Here is a 14,786-nt window from a genome sequence, read left to right as displayed (position 1 = left end):
TTTGTATTTTTGCTAAGTCAGGAATGGAATGTAAAGAAAGAAGGATCTTCAAATGCATAATTCTGAATTAGAATTTGAACTAACTTCAGTGGAATTTAAGATTCCCTATGGTAAAAGGAGTCCGGCTTCATGGCTAAATGGTTAGCGTACTGGCCTTTGGTCGCAGGGGTCCCGGGTTCGATTCCTGGCAGGGCCAGGAGTTTTAACCATCACTGGTTAATTTTGCTAGCACAGGGCTGGGTGTATGTGTCGTCTTCATCATCATTTCATCCTCATCACGACGTGCAGGTTGCCTACGGAAGTCAAATCAAAAGACCTGCACTTGGTGAGCCGAACATGTCCTCGGACACTCCCGGCACTAAAAGCCATACGCCATTTCATTTTTTGTTCACTGGATGCTGATGTGGAGATTTTCTTAGGAAAATTAGATCAAATCACTAACATTTTCGGTAGGAATAGCAGCGCAGAAGTAATACTTTGTGGTGATTTTAACATAGATTTTGCTGAAGAAAACCTTCCGTCAACATCACAACTACTGCATGTTCTTCAAAGCTGTAATCTAAAACACTTAAATTCTACACCCACCCGAGTAACTGCCACCTCAGCAACAACGATAGAAAACATTTGTATTAATTCTCATTGTTCTAAAATGCAAGCATCAAATATAAATTTTGGATTATCAGATCATCATGCTCAAATTCTCCAACTAGAAGTTGAGAATGCTAACATGCATTCAACCAAAATGAAGCAAGCACAATTAACTAGCTTTTTCTCCGCAGCTGCATGTGGCAGTTTCATTGAAAGTCTTAAACTTCAGACGTGGGCTCCATTAACATTTGGTCATAGCATTGACCAAAAGTACAGAACCTTTTAAAGCATTTTAATGCAATTTGAATTACATTTTCCAAAAAGATTGCAGTAATTAATGAAACTTCAAAAAAGCCATGGATCACGAAGGGTATACGGATTACAAGTAAAAAACATAAATAGTATCAGTGGCGTATACTGAGGGCTACCAAGGCTATCAGTGAAGCCCAAATCTCAACTGAGAATGATGGAAGTCTAAAGCACATTATAATGTCATCTGAAACGTTGTTCCATTTACAAAACTTGAAAGCAGTGAGAAAAACGTCGCACATATTTCTGAGAACAAGGCATCAAAGACTGATATTGCAGCCCAGACTCGCCCCTCTCCCCTAGACTCGCCACACGCGGCTTGATGCTGGATATCGGTTTAGAAAGGGGACCGGAGGAGGACGGGTGCGCTAGGCTTCGGTCCGTCAGATCGCTACTGCTATCAACCATGCGTTACTCATCGTATATACTTCCTCACTTCATACTTCTGACTCAATGATATAGATACGAGAGTGTGGGTGTTCCTCACTCCCATTTACTTCTACATCCTTATAGGAAGAGACTGCAGGGCTGCTGTTAGAAGAGCAATATAGTTTTATTCTTATTGGTAGATCTGCTAAAATGAAATGCCGTCTTTCAGGTTTAGTGTTTTCGTTTGTTGGTTGGAATCGAACCCGTGATCATGATCGGACACCACCACTGAGCTCCCGAGGAAGCTAGTTAACCAGTGAACGATGGGTACGACCACTGTATAATAATAATAATAATAATAATAATAATAATAATAATAATAATAATAATAATAATAATAATAAATTAGAATTTCAAGATATTGATGAAAATTTGGAAGAAGACATACCACCAACTATAAAAGAAATTGAAGAAGTAATTAAAACCCTCAAAAACAACAAAGCTAGCGGAGAAGATTCTATTACAGCGGAACTTTTGAAGTGGTCCTTGCCAAATATAGCAAATGAGCTACAATTACTCTTTGAAGAAATCTGGAAAACTGAAAAAATTCCTGAGGAATGGAAAGTAGCCTTGATACATCCACTCCACAAAAAAGGTAATAAACAGGACGTTAATAACTACAGAGGAATATCTTTATTAGCAGTGGCATATAAAATATTTTCCAAGATTTTATTAAACAGAGTAGAAACAACACTAGACAATCATTTAGGTGAATATCAAGGTGGTTTCAGGAAAGGAAGATCATGCTCAGAACAAATATTTAATCTTAAGTCAATAATTCGCCACAGGTTACTTAATTCAAAGGACATTGTAGTCATGTTTGTAGATTTCAAAAAGGCTTTTGATTCTGTTGACAGAGAAACTATATATAAAATAATTCGAGAATTTGGCATAAAGTCTAAACTGGCAAATCTAATCCGTGAAACACTTACAGACACAGTCTCTAAAGTGAAATTTCTGGGAGAGATATCACAGCCTTTCAAAATAAAAACTGGTGTACGACAAGGCGACGGACTATCCCCAATTCTTTTTAATTGTGTCCTAGAGAAAATAGTGAGAATTTGGAACGAAAAACTTATTGAACTCAACATTTCACCGATAAGGTTAGGAAGAGGAAACAAAAGGATTGAAATAAATTGTCTTGCATTTGCAGATGACTTTGCAATACTTTCTGAAAATGTGACATCTGCTGTAACCCAAGTAAATGTCTTGGAAAGAATCGCCAGCAGAACTGGCTTAAGAATTTCTGCAGAAAAAACAAAATTTTTAACAAATATTTGGGATGCACCAAAATTTCTGAAAACAGATATTGGCCAAATAGAGAGGGTAAAAAAATTCAAATATCTAGGGGAAATAATCCAAGAAAATGGTTTAGAAAAATCTGCAGTAGAGGAGAGGGTACATAAAATGGAGAGAGCTTATGGTGTCACCAAAGATATCTACAATAAAAGATGCCTATCCAAAAATGCAAAAATAAGGCATTACAACACAGTAGTGAAGCCAGAATGCCTATATGCAAGCGAGTGTCTGGCATTAAACTATAATTTAGATAAGCTAGAAATACTAGAAAGGCGAATCATGAGGAAAATATTAGGCCCACAAAACACAGCAGAAGGTTGGAAATTACGAAGTAATGCTGAAATATATCAACAAATAGAAAATATATCAGATGTAATGAGGAAAAGGAGACTTATGTTTTTTGGACATTTATATCGAATGCAAGATAGTAGATTAACCAGTAAGATTTTCAGATATTTGTGGAGTAAGAAATCAACGACAAGCTGGGTCAACGAAGTAAGAAAGGATTTAGAAAAAAACAATATAACAACAGAAGAAATAAATAATAGAGAAGGCTTTCGGTTAAAAGTATTGAAAATAGAAGGATTCCAAGGTAGGAAAGTAAAAACGACTGGTTCAAAGTGGTCTGAAGACAGAAAGAAGAAACATAGTGAACAGATGAAAGCGTACTGGAAGAAAAGGAAAGAACAAAGAAGAAGGAATTGAAATTGGCACGTGGTCCTCTGGTGGCCCATTCGAAAGAAGAAGAAGAAGAATAATAATCATAATAATATTAATAATGGGGCATGGCATCTATATAGGCTTGGCGTTGACCTAATGGGGATAAAATAAATGTCGAAGATGTCATAAACACCCAGTCCCCAAGCCAGGGGAATCAACAGTATGAGGGGGTTGATTCTGGAAAATGAATCGGGGTCGTCGGACCAAAGACAAACGTTCTATCCATTTAGCCACAAAGCCGGACTTTCATTTGCTAAACCTTAGGCTACCATCTCCACTGATCAGGGGTTGAGCATTGGCAGTAGCAGAGGCCGGGGCAGTAGCCTGTAAAGCAGCCTTGACAACAGAGCAGGCTTCACCGTTGGCTACTAGCTGCAGCTCAGAACGCTGAAGGCTTGACGTTCACTAAACCAACCATCGAAAAGAGGTAACCTAAGTCTAGTGGTAGCCCATGTCTTAATACCAGCATACGCCACTGAATAATATATTAGCACAGCGGAGTTGTTACCTGGTTTTTTGTAAGTACGTTAAAAACTACAAATCAGTCTATCGAAGAGTTCTTAGGGGGGCTAAGATAACGCACAATAACAAAAAGCTAAAGAATCATGCAATAAATCACGAACTGTATGGGATGTAATCAAGGGAGAAACAAACAGACACGCAGTTGGAAATAAAGTTGCTGCCATAAAACATGTTAAGAAAATACAAATGAATGACCCGCATCATTTGGTTAATTATATAAATGATTTCTTTCTATCGCTACCATACAAACTTGAAGATGCAAATAAAACAGATGTATTACCAGAACTTTCAACCTTTGTGCAAAACTCTATACAATTAACTCCAGTAACAGAATTGAAAGTTTTTAAAATCTTCAATCAGTCAATACTGATCTGCATTTAGGGCAGTCACCCAGGTGGCAGATTCCCTATCTGTTGCTTTCCTAGCCTTTTCCGAAATGATTTCAAAGAAATTGGAAATTTATTGAACATCTCCCTTGGTAAGTTATTCCAATCCCTACCTCCCCTTCCTATAAATGAATATTTGCCCCAGTTTGTCCTCTTGAATTCCAACTTTATCTTCACATTGTGATCTTTCCTACTTTTATAAACGCCATTCAAACCTATTCGTCTACTAATGTCATTCCACGCCATCTCTCCGCTGACAGCTCAGAACATACCACTTAGTCGAGCAGCTCTTCTTCTTTCTCTCAATTCTTCCCAACCCAAACATTGCAACATTTTTGTAACACTACTCTTTTGTCGGAAATCACCCAGAACAAATCGAGCTGCTTTCTTTGGATTTTTTCCAGTTCTTGAATCAGGTAATCCTGGTGAGGGTCCCATACACTGGAACCATACTCTAGTTGGGGTCTTACCAGAGACTTATATGCACTCTCCTTTACATCCTTACTACAACCCTTAAACACCCTCATAACCATGTGTAGAGATCGGTACCCTTTATTTACAATCCCATTTATGTGATTACCCCAGTGAAGATCTTTCCTGATATTAACACCTAGATACTTACAATGATCCCCAAAAGGAACTTTCACCCCATCAACGCAGTAATTAAAACTGAGAGGACTTTTCCTATTTGTGAAACTCACAACCTGACTTTTAACCCCGTTTATCAACATACCATTGCCTGCTATCCATATCACAACATTTTCGAGGTCACGTTGCAGTTGCTCACAATCTTGTAACTTATTTATCACTCTATAGAGAATTACATCATCCGCAAAAAGCCTTACCTCCGATTCCACTCCTTTACTCATATCATTTATATATATAAGAAAACATAAAGGTCCGATAACACTGCCCTGAGGAACTCCCCTCTCAACTATTACAGGGTCAGACAAAGCTTCACCTACTCTAACTCTCTGAGATCTATTTTCTAGAAATATAGCAACCCATTCAGTCACTCTTTTGTGTAGTCCAATTGCACTCATTTTTGCCAGTAGTCTCCTATGATCCACCCTATCAAATGCTTTAGACATGTCAATCGCGATACAGTCCATTTGACCTCCAGAATCCAAGATATCTGCCATATCTTGCTGGAATCCTACAAGTTGAGCTTCAGTGGAATAACCTTGCCTAAAACCGAATTGCCTTCTATCGAACCAGTTATTAATTTTACAAACATGTCTAATATAATCAGAAAGAATGCCTTCCCAAAGCTTACATACAATGCATGTCAAACTTACTGGCCTGTAATTTTCAGCTTTATGTCTATCACCCTTTCCTTTATACACAGGGGCTACTATAGCAACTCTCCATCTGTTATAGCTCCTTCAACCAAACAATAATCAAATAAGTACTTCAGATATGGTACTACATTCCAACCCATTGTCTTTAGTATATCCCCAGAAATCTGATCAATTCCAGCCGCTTTTCTAGTTTTCAACTTTTGTATCTTATTGTAAATGTCATTGTTATCATATGTAAATTTTATTACATACAGTCTTACATACATCATACAGTCTTGTTTAGGGCACAGCCCACAGCGACAAATGACACAAAGGAAGAGATACCAGAACACGTCAAACATACAGTTGTGTCCATTTCTTCAGGGCCTGACAAGGGTATGAAGAGCATTGGGCAATACAGCTACAATTGCTCACGTGACCAAGCTGACTGCCCGAGAAGAAACAAAGCGGAATGGTTCAACCAAAGTCTTCCTGCAAAAGAAAAGCCTATTAGATTATTGAATATCACAGAGACCAAGGAAGGTTCACCAAGTTGAGAGTAAATGAGCAGTCACTCCAAGACAGGCAGAGAAAAAGTCTGAACATTACTCGCGACCTAACTTAACCGAACGTGAGTATGAACAGACTAAATCACTGCCCATACACTGGAGGTCAGCACAACGCCAACAAAACCCAGAACCAACCTTGGGTATTGAAACAATAAATATACCTGTAGAAAAAGAATTGTATTAGTAAGAGAGGTGTGTTAGGGCACACTCCACAATATCATTTCAGTACCACTCTGGCCGTATAATTGTATTCAATTTTTGAGGGGTTGATGGACCCTGGACAGGCCTATCGATAGCATAGGCAATACAGCTTTGTTCGTCCTAACGGCCAAGCTACTGTCCTAGAAGAAACAAAGCGGGAATGTCGACCCCGCAACCCCCACAACGATGGGTGCCACCTATGTGGAGTGAGCACATGCGCGGAGCTATGGGTACGCGATCATTCTCTAGACTTACAACTATGACTCACAATCATCCAGGACTGGTACCCACGCGTCCCTCGCGGGTACAAGACTACCAACGACGTCACTGCTACTGCTACCCCTCCACCACCAGTGGTGTTGCCTTCGCCTGCACTGCTGCAATAAAACAACTGAGCACAGCATAATCCAGACATAAAGCAGGATATGTTTTTTATTTTGAAAAATTGGTACCTATTTTTAATTTTGAAAAATTGGTATTTAGTGAAATATATACTGTGCTTTCAAATAACACTCAACAAATCCCACTACAAGATGCTTAACAGAGGCTGTGGAGACTGATGGTACGGTAACCATCTCCACCAGCATCCACATACTATGTTAAGTTGCACATGTCCCCCTGCAATCTAACTTACGATACATTTCCTGAAGAGAACTGTTTACACCTTATCGGACTGTTCTTGAGGAGAACAATCCTGCAGTACAAGTGCTATGCCATACTTCTGACTCAACAAACTGAGGTCCCACGAAGTGAAGCGGTGCGATCAGATGAGATGAATCTTCTCTCTTGATGCTAGTGTAGGGCGTAAACAAGTAGTTCTTTATATAGTCTCACATCTTTGCCACCGTTAGGATCTACTCGGTTGTCAGAACTACAAAGTTTACTTTTATGTGTGTGTGTGTGTGTGTAACTGTCCTAACATTAACATGTTTACAACCCTAACTGACAGTTCTTGAAGAAAACTGTTTACACTCCTAAGTGACATCTTTACAAAGCCAACCACACAATTAGCAACGAAGGCCTGATGTCTTATTGTACAGTTATCTGTCTTATTTTACCATCCTATCAACACTATACTACACTTTAGCACTGCCAAAGGAACTGTTTTCTTGATGAGAGAACATGTTTATAACTCTTCTCCCTAAGCCTAATCTCTTAACAGCTATAAAAACCATACAGGAGGACGATGATCTCTAGATGTGGGTGCAGCTACTATCCACCCACTCCCACTCTAGGGACACCATGACCTTGACGTCGGTGTGGGGGCTTGTGTGCTTGTTAATCCCGAGGGCTGTGCCAGCTTAGGGTTACCCATGCTGGATTGGCCTCGGTGTAGGGCCAGGCTAACAAGGTGTCCTGGCCCCAGGGGCTCTGAACTTTGGAGCGTGGATTGATGACCACGGGGCCCTCAGCTGAGTCCTGGCATTGCTTCCACTTACCTGTGCCCTGCTCCTCATTTTCATCTATCCTATCCGACCTCCCTTGGTCAACTCGTGTTCTTTTCCGACCCCGACGCTATTAGGTTTGCGAGGGCTAGGAAGTCTTTCATTTTCACGCCCTTCGCGGCCCTTGTCTTCCTTTGGCCGATATCTTCACTTTTCGAAGTGTCGGATCCCTTCCATTTTTCCCTCTGATTACTGTTATATAGAGGATGGCTGCCTAGTTGTACTTCCTCTTAAAACAATAATCACCACCACCTATCCACGCAGTAAAGCTAACTGCTATACAAACTAGGACCTAACACTGTCAGGAGGGTGATGATCTCTTGATGTGGGTAATAAATAGATGGTATTAGTGATCACGAAGCTTTTTTGTAAGCAGACTCTGGGATGGGTTTAAAGCAATTGTTGAGGAATGTGAAAACTGGTTTGTACCTTTAAAAGTGGTAAGGAATGGTGAATATCCACTATATTATAACAGAGAAGTAAAGAGACTAAGAAGGAGGTGCAATTCGGAAAGAAATAGACTTAGAAATGGCTGTGGAAGTAAGGAGAAATTGAAGGAACTTACTAGGAAATTGAATCTAGCAAAGACGTTAAGTAAGGATAACATGATTACAAGCATAATTGGCATTCATACAAATTTTAGTGAAAAATGGAAGAGTATGTATACGTATTTTAAGACAGAAACAGGTTCCAGGAAGGACATTCCAGGAATCATTAATGAACAAGGGGAGAAGTATTCAGTCAGCAGTATGTAAAGATTGTTGGTTACAAGGATAATGTCCAGAGAGAGGAGGTGACTAATACTAAAGAAGTATTAACATTTACCTATGACAACAATGACATTTACAGTAAGATACAAAAGTTGAAAACTAGAAAAAGCAGCTGGAATTGATAAGGTTTTGGGGGATATATCAAAGACAGGTTGGGATAAAGTACAATATCTGAAGTACTTATTTGATTATTGTTTGCATGAAGGAGCTATAGTATACTAAATGAATGGTGAGTTGCTATAGTACCCCTGTGTATAAAGGAAAGGGTGATAGACATAAAGCTGAAAATTACAGGCCAATAAGTTTGACATGCACTGCATGTAAGCTTTGGGAAAGCATTCTTCTGATTATATTAGATACTAGCTGATGTACCTGTGCTTCGCTACGGAATTTATCATTGCATACAGAATTCTAGGTTAGGTAGTGTACACCTTGTACGAAGCAACACTGTTTTAAATTGCATAGCTGTTAATGTTACCCTAGAAACGCGACGGGGAAGTCACCAAACGCCTTTTCTCATATGAAGACTGGGTTAGGGAATTATCATTGTAATGGTAGGCCCACTTGCTTACCAGCAGTCACAATCAGGTTGGGGAGTTTTCATTATAATGGCAGGCACTCACTCTCCATCTGCTTTTTTATATCCTCAGAAAGACTGTCTTAGTGATTTTCCCAAGAGAAAGGTCAATACAATGACGTCGGTAGGAATGGCGCGCTTGATAGAAATATGAAAAACGCGATGAAATGAAAAACCACGCATTTTCTCACTTTTAACGAACTACTACGCTGCCGATCTAACAGTCCAAAGTTTCAGAGTTGGAATGACCAATCCGCAGACAGCTGTGATTCGTGAACACTCTTCGTCCTTTTTTCGGGGGGGGGGGGGTGGCGTGGGGGGCCTAATAGTGGAGAGTCCCAAGGAAAATCTATGCCCTTTTACTAATCTGGTTCCTAGGAGTACCCGATGAGTCGGAAAATCTCATTTCACTACACTGGCGGCGGAAAAAGTATATGACTTAGATGCAAATTTTTCCTCCAAGCCAGAGGAGAAAACCTCTTTTCACTGCTAATTTGGAATAAAATTAATGTAGAATTTAATAAAAGTGAAGAGGAAGACGCTTTTTATAAGAAACGGCTCTTTTCGGAGTTGAATTTTGAATTATTTAGTGAATTGTGGTTGGAATAGACCTAAATTGTATTTTAGACCACCACTACTACTACTAAGTGCGCCTCTGCCTTAAGTGTGCACACTGCTCATTCCAAACAGCACGTCAGAATAGGGATCGAATAGCTGGAATACTTCGATGAACCAGTGTATTACGTACCAGCAGTATTAGACAATATATGAACCAGAGGAATGGCATGCTAAAGAAAAACGTTTGTTAACTCCCCAGCTATTTCCCGCCAATATTCAGTCAGGCTGTTGTACTCGGTACGCAACAGCAATCCCATCTATCGGACTTGAAGGAACCGTAAGAGGCAAAGAAAAACACAACAAACAATGGTCAATGTGATGTTATTGTTGATCAATGTTAAATCTTATAATGCGGGTTTATTAACAGCTTTATCGAATCGAATTGGGGATGTAAGCCTATGTTTCGATATTATATGTCTTCACATTCGTTTTCTTCCGACTCTGAAATACCACTCTTATCGTAGTCGGTACGGTAAAACTGAATAAAACATAAATGATCGTAAATAGTACTTTTCTATGGGACCAATAAGTGTAGGCATTTAAAAATTAAATTTTAAACTACTATTTCATCCAGGGTCAGTAAAATTGTTTATAGCTTAGACTATAGTTTCGTCTTCCCCGACTCTATATACCTATCTATCTTAATCTGTTTACCCTCCAGGGTTGGCTTTTCCCTCGGACTCGGCGAGGGACTTTGGGTCGGGGATACAACCGGGGAGAATGACCAGTACCTCGCCCAGGCTGCCTCACTGCTATGCTGAACAGGGGCCTTGTGGAGGGATGGGAAGATTTGAAGGGATAGACAAGAAGAGGGAAGGAAGCGGCCGTGGCCTTAAGTGAGGTACCATAACGGCATTTGCCTGGAGGAGAAGTGGGAAACCACGGAAAACCACTTCCAGGATGGATGAGGTGGGAATCGAACCCACCTCTACTCAGTTGACCTCCCGAGGCTGAGTGGACCCCGTTCCAGCCCTCGTACCACTTTTCAAATTTCGTGGCAGAGCCGGGAATCGAATCCGGACCTCCGGGGGTGGCAGCTAATCACGCTAACCACTACACCACAGAGACGGACAATAATAATAATAATAATAATAATAATAATAATAATAATAATGTCCGCCTCTGTGGTGTAGTGGTTAGCGTGATTAGCTGCCACCCCCGGAGGTCCGGGTTCGATTCCCGGCTCTGCCACGAAATTTGAAAAGTGGTACCAGGGCTGGAACGGGGTCCACTCAGCCTCGGGAGGTCAACTGAGTAGAGGTGGGTTCGATTCCCACCTCAGCCATCCAAGAAGTGGTTTTCCGTGGTTTCCCACTTCTCCTTCAGGCGAATGCCGGGATGGTACCTAACTTAAGGCCACGGCCGCTTCCTTCCCTCTTCCTTGCCTATCCCATCAGACCGTCCCATCCCTCCACAAGGCCCCTGTTCAGCATAGCAGGTGAGGCCGCCTGGGTGAGGTACTGGTCATTCTTCCCAGTTGTATCCCCCGACCGAGAGTCTGAAGCTCCAGGACACTGCCCTAGAGTCCGAGGGAAAAACCGAACCTGGAGGGTAAACAGATGATGAATGAATGAAAGAAATAATAATAATAATAATAATAATAATAATAATAATAATAATAATAATGCATTGAGATACGTACTAAACAGCATGCGGTTACCAGACGCAATTTTGAAAGGCAAAATTATAGGGACCATGGTGAGGAAAGCAATGGCAAACTACCTCACTCCTCATCATGCCTAGTACGCCTCATTTTGGTGCTGCCATTGGTGTTTGGGGTTTCCTTATAATTGCATAACCTTTGGTGGTGCTATTTGAGGATCCAACCAGCCTGTGGGCTAATGACCTAACAGACAGACAGGTAATAACACATACAAATTGTAACCGAGTTTGGACATTATTCGCAGAGCACGTTGCTAGGCCTACTGGTCACGTAAGGCCCTAACGAAATGTAATGGACCTGAACGAGGCAAGAATAATAGTTGGTACTAATCTATGTGTGCGCCTCTGTGGTGTAGTGGTTAGCGTGATTAACTGCCACCAACGGAGGCCCGGGTTCGATTCCCGGCTCTGCCACGAAATTTGAAAAGTGGTACGAGGGCTGGAACGGGGTCCACTCAGCCTCGGGAGGTCAACTGAGTAGAGGTGGGTTCGATTCCCACCTCAGCCATCCTGGAAGTGGTTTTCCGTGGTTTCCCACTTCTCCTCCAGGCGAATGCCGGGATGGTACCTAACTTAAGGCCACGGCCGCTTCCTTCCCTCTTCCTTGCCTATCCCTTCCAATCTTCCCATCCCTCCACAAGGCCCCTGTTCAGCATAGCAGGTGAGGCCGCCTGGGCGAGGTACTGTTCATACTCCCCAGTTGTATCCTCCGACCAAGAGTCTGAAGCTCCAGGACACTGCCCTTGAGGCGGTAGAGGTGGGATCCCTCGCTAAGTCCGAGGGAAAAACCGAACCTGGAGGGTAAACAGATGATGATGATGATGACTAATCTATGTGACCATTGGAGGAGGGTACAAAGAAAACAGGTTTCACATCTAGTAGATGAAGTGGTGCGAATAAATTCACGCCCACGACGTGGAAAGGGCGCCTTTCAAAGCTGACCAATGAAAACGATTGTTCGTCCATTTCTAGGATCGTAGTATGTAAGTGCAAATGGTTTCTAGAGGACCGACTGCAATCGCTGTAGACGATTAAGATGCCAGATACCATACCACCTGGACTACATTTACGAAATAAAAAACATACGCCTCAACGCAGGATCGACCACTCGACCTCCTGCATGCTAACCCAAAACTCATTCCATTGCACCAACTGTACCGTACGTCTAACTGCTGCTGACAGAGGTAGTTACCCTACATGTGGTTACAGTGTTGCCAGATTGCTACTCTTCAACGTCGTTTTTCTGCCGGATATACTCGCAAGATGAAATTTTGTAAGAGACATTTTTTTATTGCTGGCATGTGAGGCGTCGCGCTGCGACGCCCGATTGCGCGAGTTACGCTTCACCCTGTATAGATGTTTGCGAAATTAACAACCGGTTTGATAGAAGGCATTTTGGGTTTAGGAGAGGTTATTCCACTGAAGCTCAACTTGTAGGATTCCAGCAAGATATAGCAGATATCCTGGATTCAGGAGGTCAAATGGACTGTATCGCGATTGACCTATCTAAGGCATTTGATAGGGTCGATCATGGGAGACTACTGGCAAAAATAAGTGCAATATTGGACTTGACAAAAGAGTGACTGGGTTGGTGGCTTTGTTCCTAAAAAATAGAACTCAGAGAATTAGAGTAGTCGCAGCTTTATCCGTCCCTGTAATAATTAACAGGGGAATTCCTCATGGCAGTATTGTTGGACCTGTATGCTTTCTTATACATATCAATGATATGTGTAAAGAAGTAGAATCAGAGGTAAGGCTTTTTGCAGGTGATGTTATTCTGTACAGAGTAATAAATAAGTTACAAGATTGTGAGCAACTGCAAAATGTTGTGAGATGGACGTGGTTAAAAGTCAGGTTGTCAGTATCACAAATAGGAAAAGTCCTCTCAGTTTTAATTACTGCGTTGATGTGGTGAAAGTTCCTTTTGGGGATCATTGTAAGTCAGTGGCGTATGCTGGGATCAAGACATGGGCTACCACTAGACTTAGGTTACCCCTTTTCGATGGTTGATTTAGTGAACATCAAGCCTTCAGTGTTTTTAGCTGCAGCCAATAGCCAACGGAGAAACCTGCCGTGTTGTCAAGGCTGCTTCACAAACTACTGCCCTGGCCTCTACTACTGCCAATGCTCAACTCCAGAGCAGTGGAGATGGTAGTGTAACGTTTAGCAAATGAAAGTCCGGCTTTGTGGCTAAATGGATAGAATGTTTGTCTTTAGTCCAATGGACGCAGTTCACTTTTCAGAATCAACCCTCTCCTACCGTTAATTCCCATGACTTGGGGACTGGGTGTTTATGACGTCTTCGCCATTCATTTTATCCTCATTAGGCCACCGCCAAGCCGATGCAGAATTATTCTTTGGTTTTCGGAAAAACCCTTAACAGGGGAGTGGGGTGAAATAATTGAAAAATTAGTTGAATTACTTGTATGAGAATGTATATACCAGGTGGCTCACGAACGCCGTACTTTCTACTTATAAATGTCCCGCATGCAAAAATGATGTATGGGATGTCTACCAACTTATTTTCACAGGGTTACTACTGCCAGCGGACAGGTTACGTCAGATTATGAAGAGATAAGAACCGCACTTTCGCTCGCAGCATGTTATTCAGCGCTACAGGTCTAATGCACCCCTTGTATTAGTAAACCTCGTTTTCCAGCGTATAGTTATAGGCTGGTGTATGGTACAGCCGCACTGTATTTGCTGTCTGCATATTGGCAATGGCTAGTGTGTTCAGCAGTGACCAATGCACAGACATTATGTTAATCTGGACAACCTGGTCGGAATGCAGCCGAAACTCCAAACAGACGTATGCCTTTCTACACACGTATTTCGTCGAACAGTATTAGTTTTTGTTTCATACAAGCAACTCATTTCTCGAGTGTAATGTCTACACGTATGTAAATTAATAAGTTATTAAATTTCCTTTTCTGGACCGTTGGCGTTACAAACAGTAGCGACGATTAAGGGGTGGGGCGAGGAAGGACATTCGCTCCCTCGCCTCCCCACTTTGTGGAGTAAACATTGCATTTTATTCACTTTACCCAGCTGGAATTAGGAATTAAATTAAAAAAGCTATTTGTACAAGCCTTGTTGTCTTATCTTCTAATTCATTCCTTTACTTTTTTAAATTATTAACATAATTATTGGCGTAAATACGCACAAAATGCCGTTCGTTGCGGCTAACCGATTTGTATAGCGCTACGACAAGTAGTGGAGACTTGGCATGTGCTGTGAGGAAGAGTAGTAGGGGTATATATTTTTTGGCCAAGGTCGTGGACGCTGAGTTATAATTCACCAGCTTGCCGCGTGCATTCGTCAGTCTGGCAGTGTCTTTGATGTTCGTTAGTTTCTTTGTGTGTATTCAAATACTAAATGAATTTTAATTACATAATCATGCCGTATTTCTAT

This window comes from Anabrus simplex, chromosome 8 (assembly GCF_040414725.1).
Source record: "Anabrus simplex isolate iqAnaSimp1 chromosome 8, ASM4041472v1, whole genome shotgun sequence".
In the NCBI taxonomy this organism is placed as follows: domain Eukaryota; kingdom Metazoa; phylum Arthropoda; class Insecta; order Orthoptera; family Tettigoniidae; genus Anabrus; species Anabrus simplex.
The sequence above is the reverse complement of the archived record's forward strand: the minus strand, read 5'-3'. Positions refer to the sequence as shown.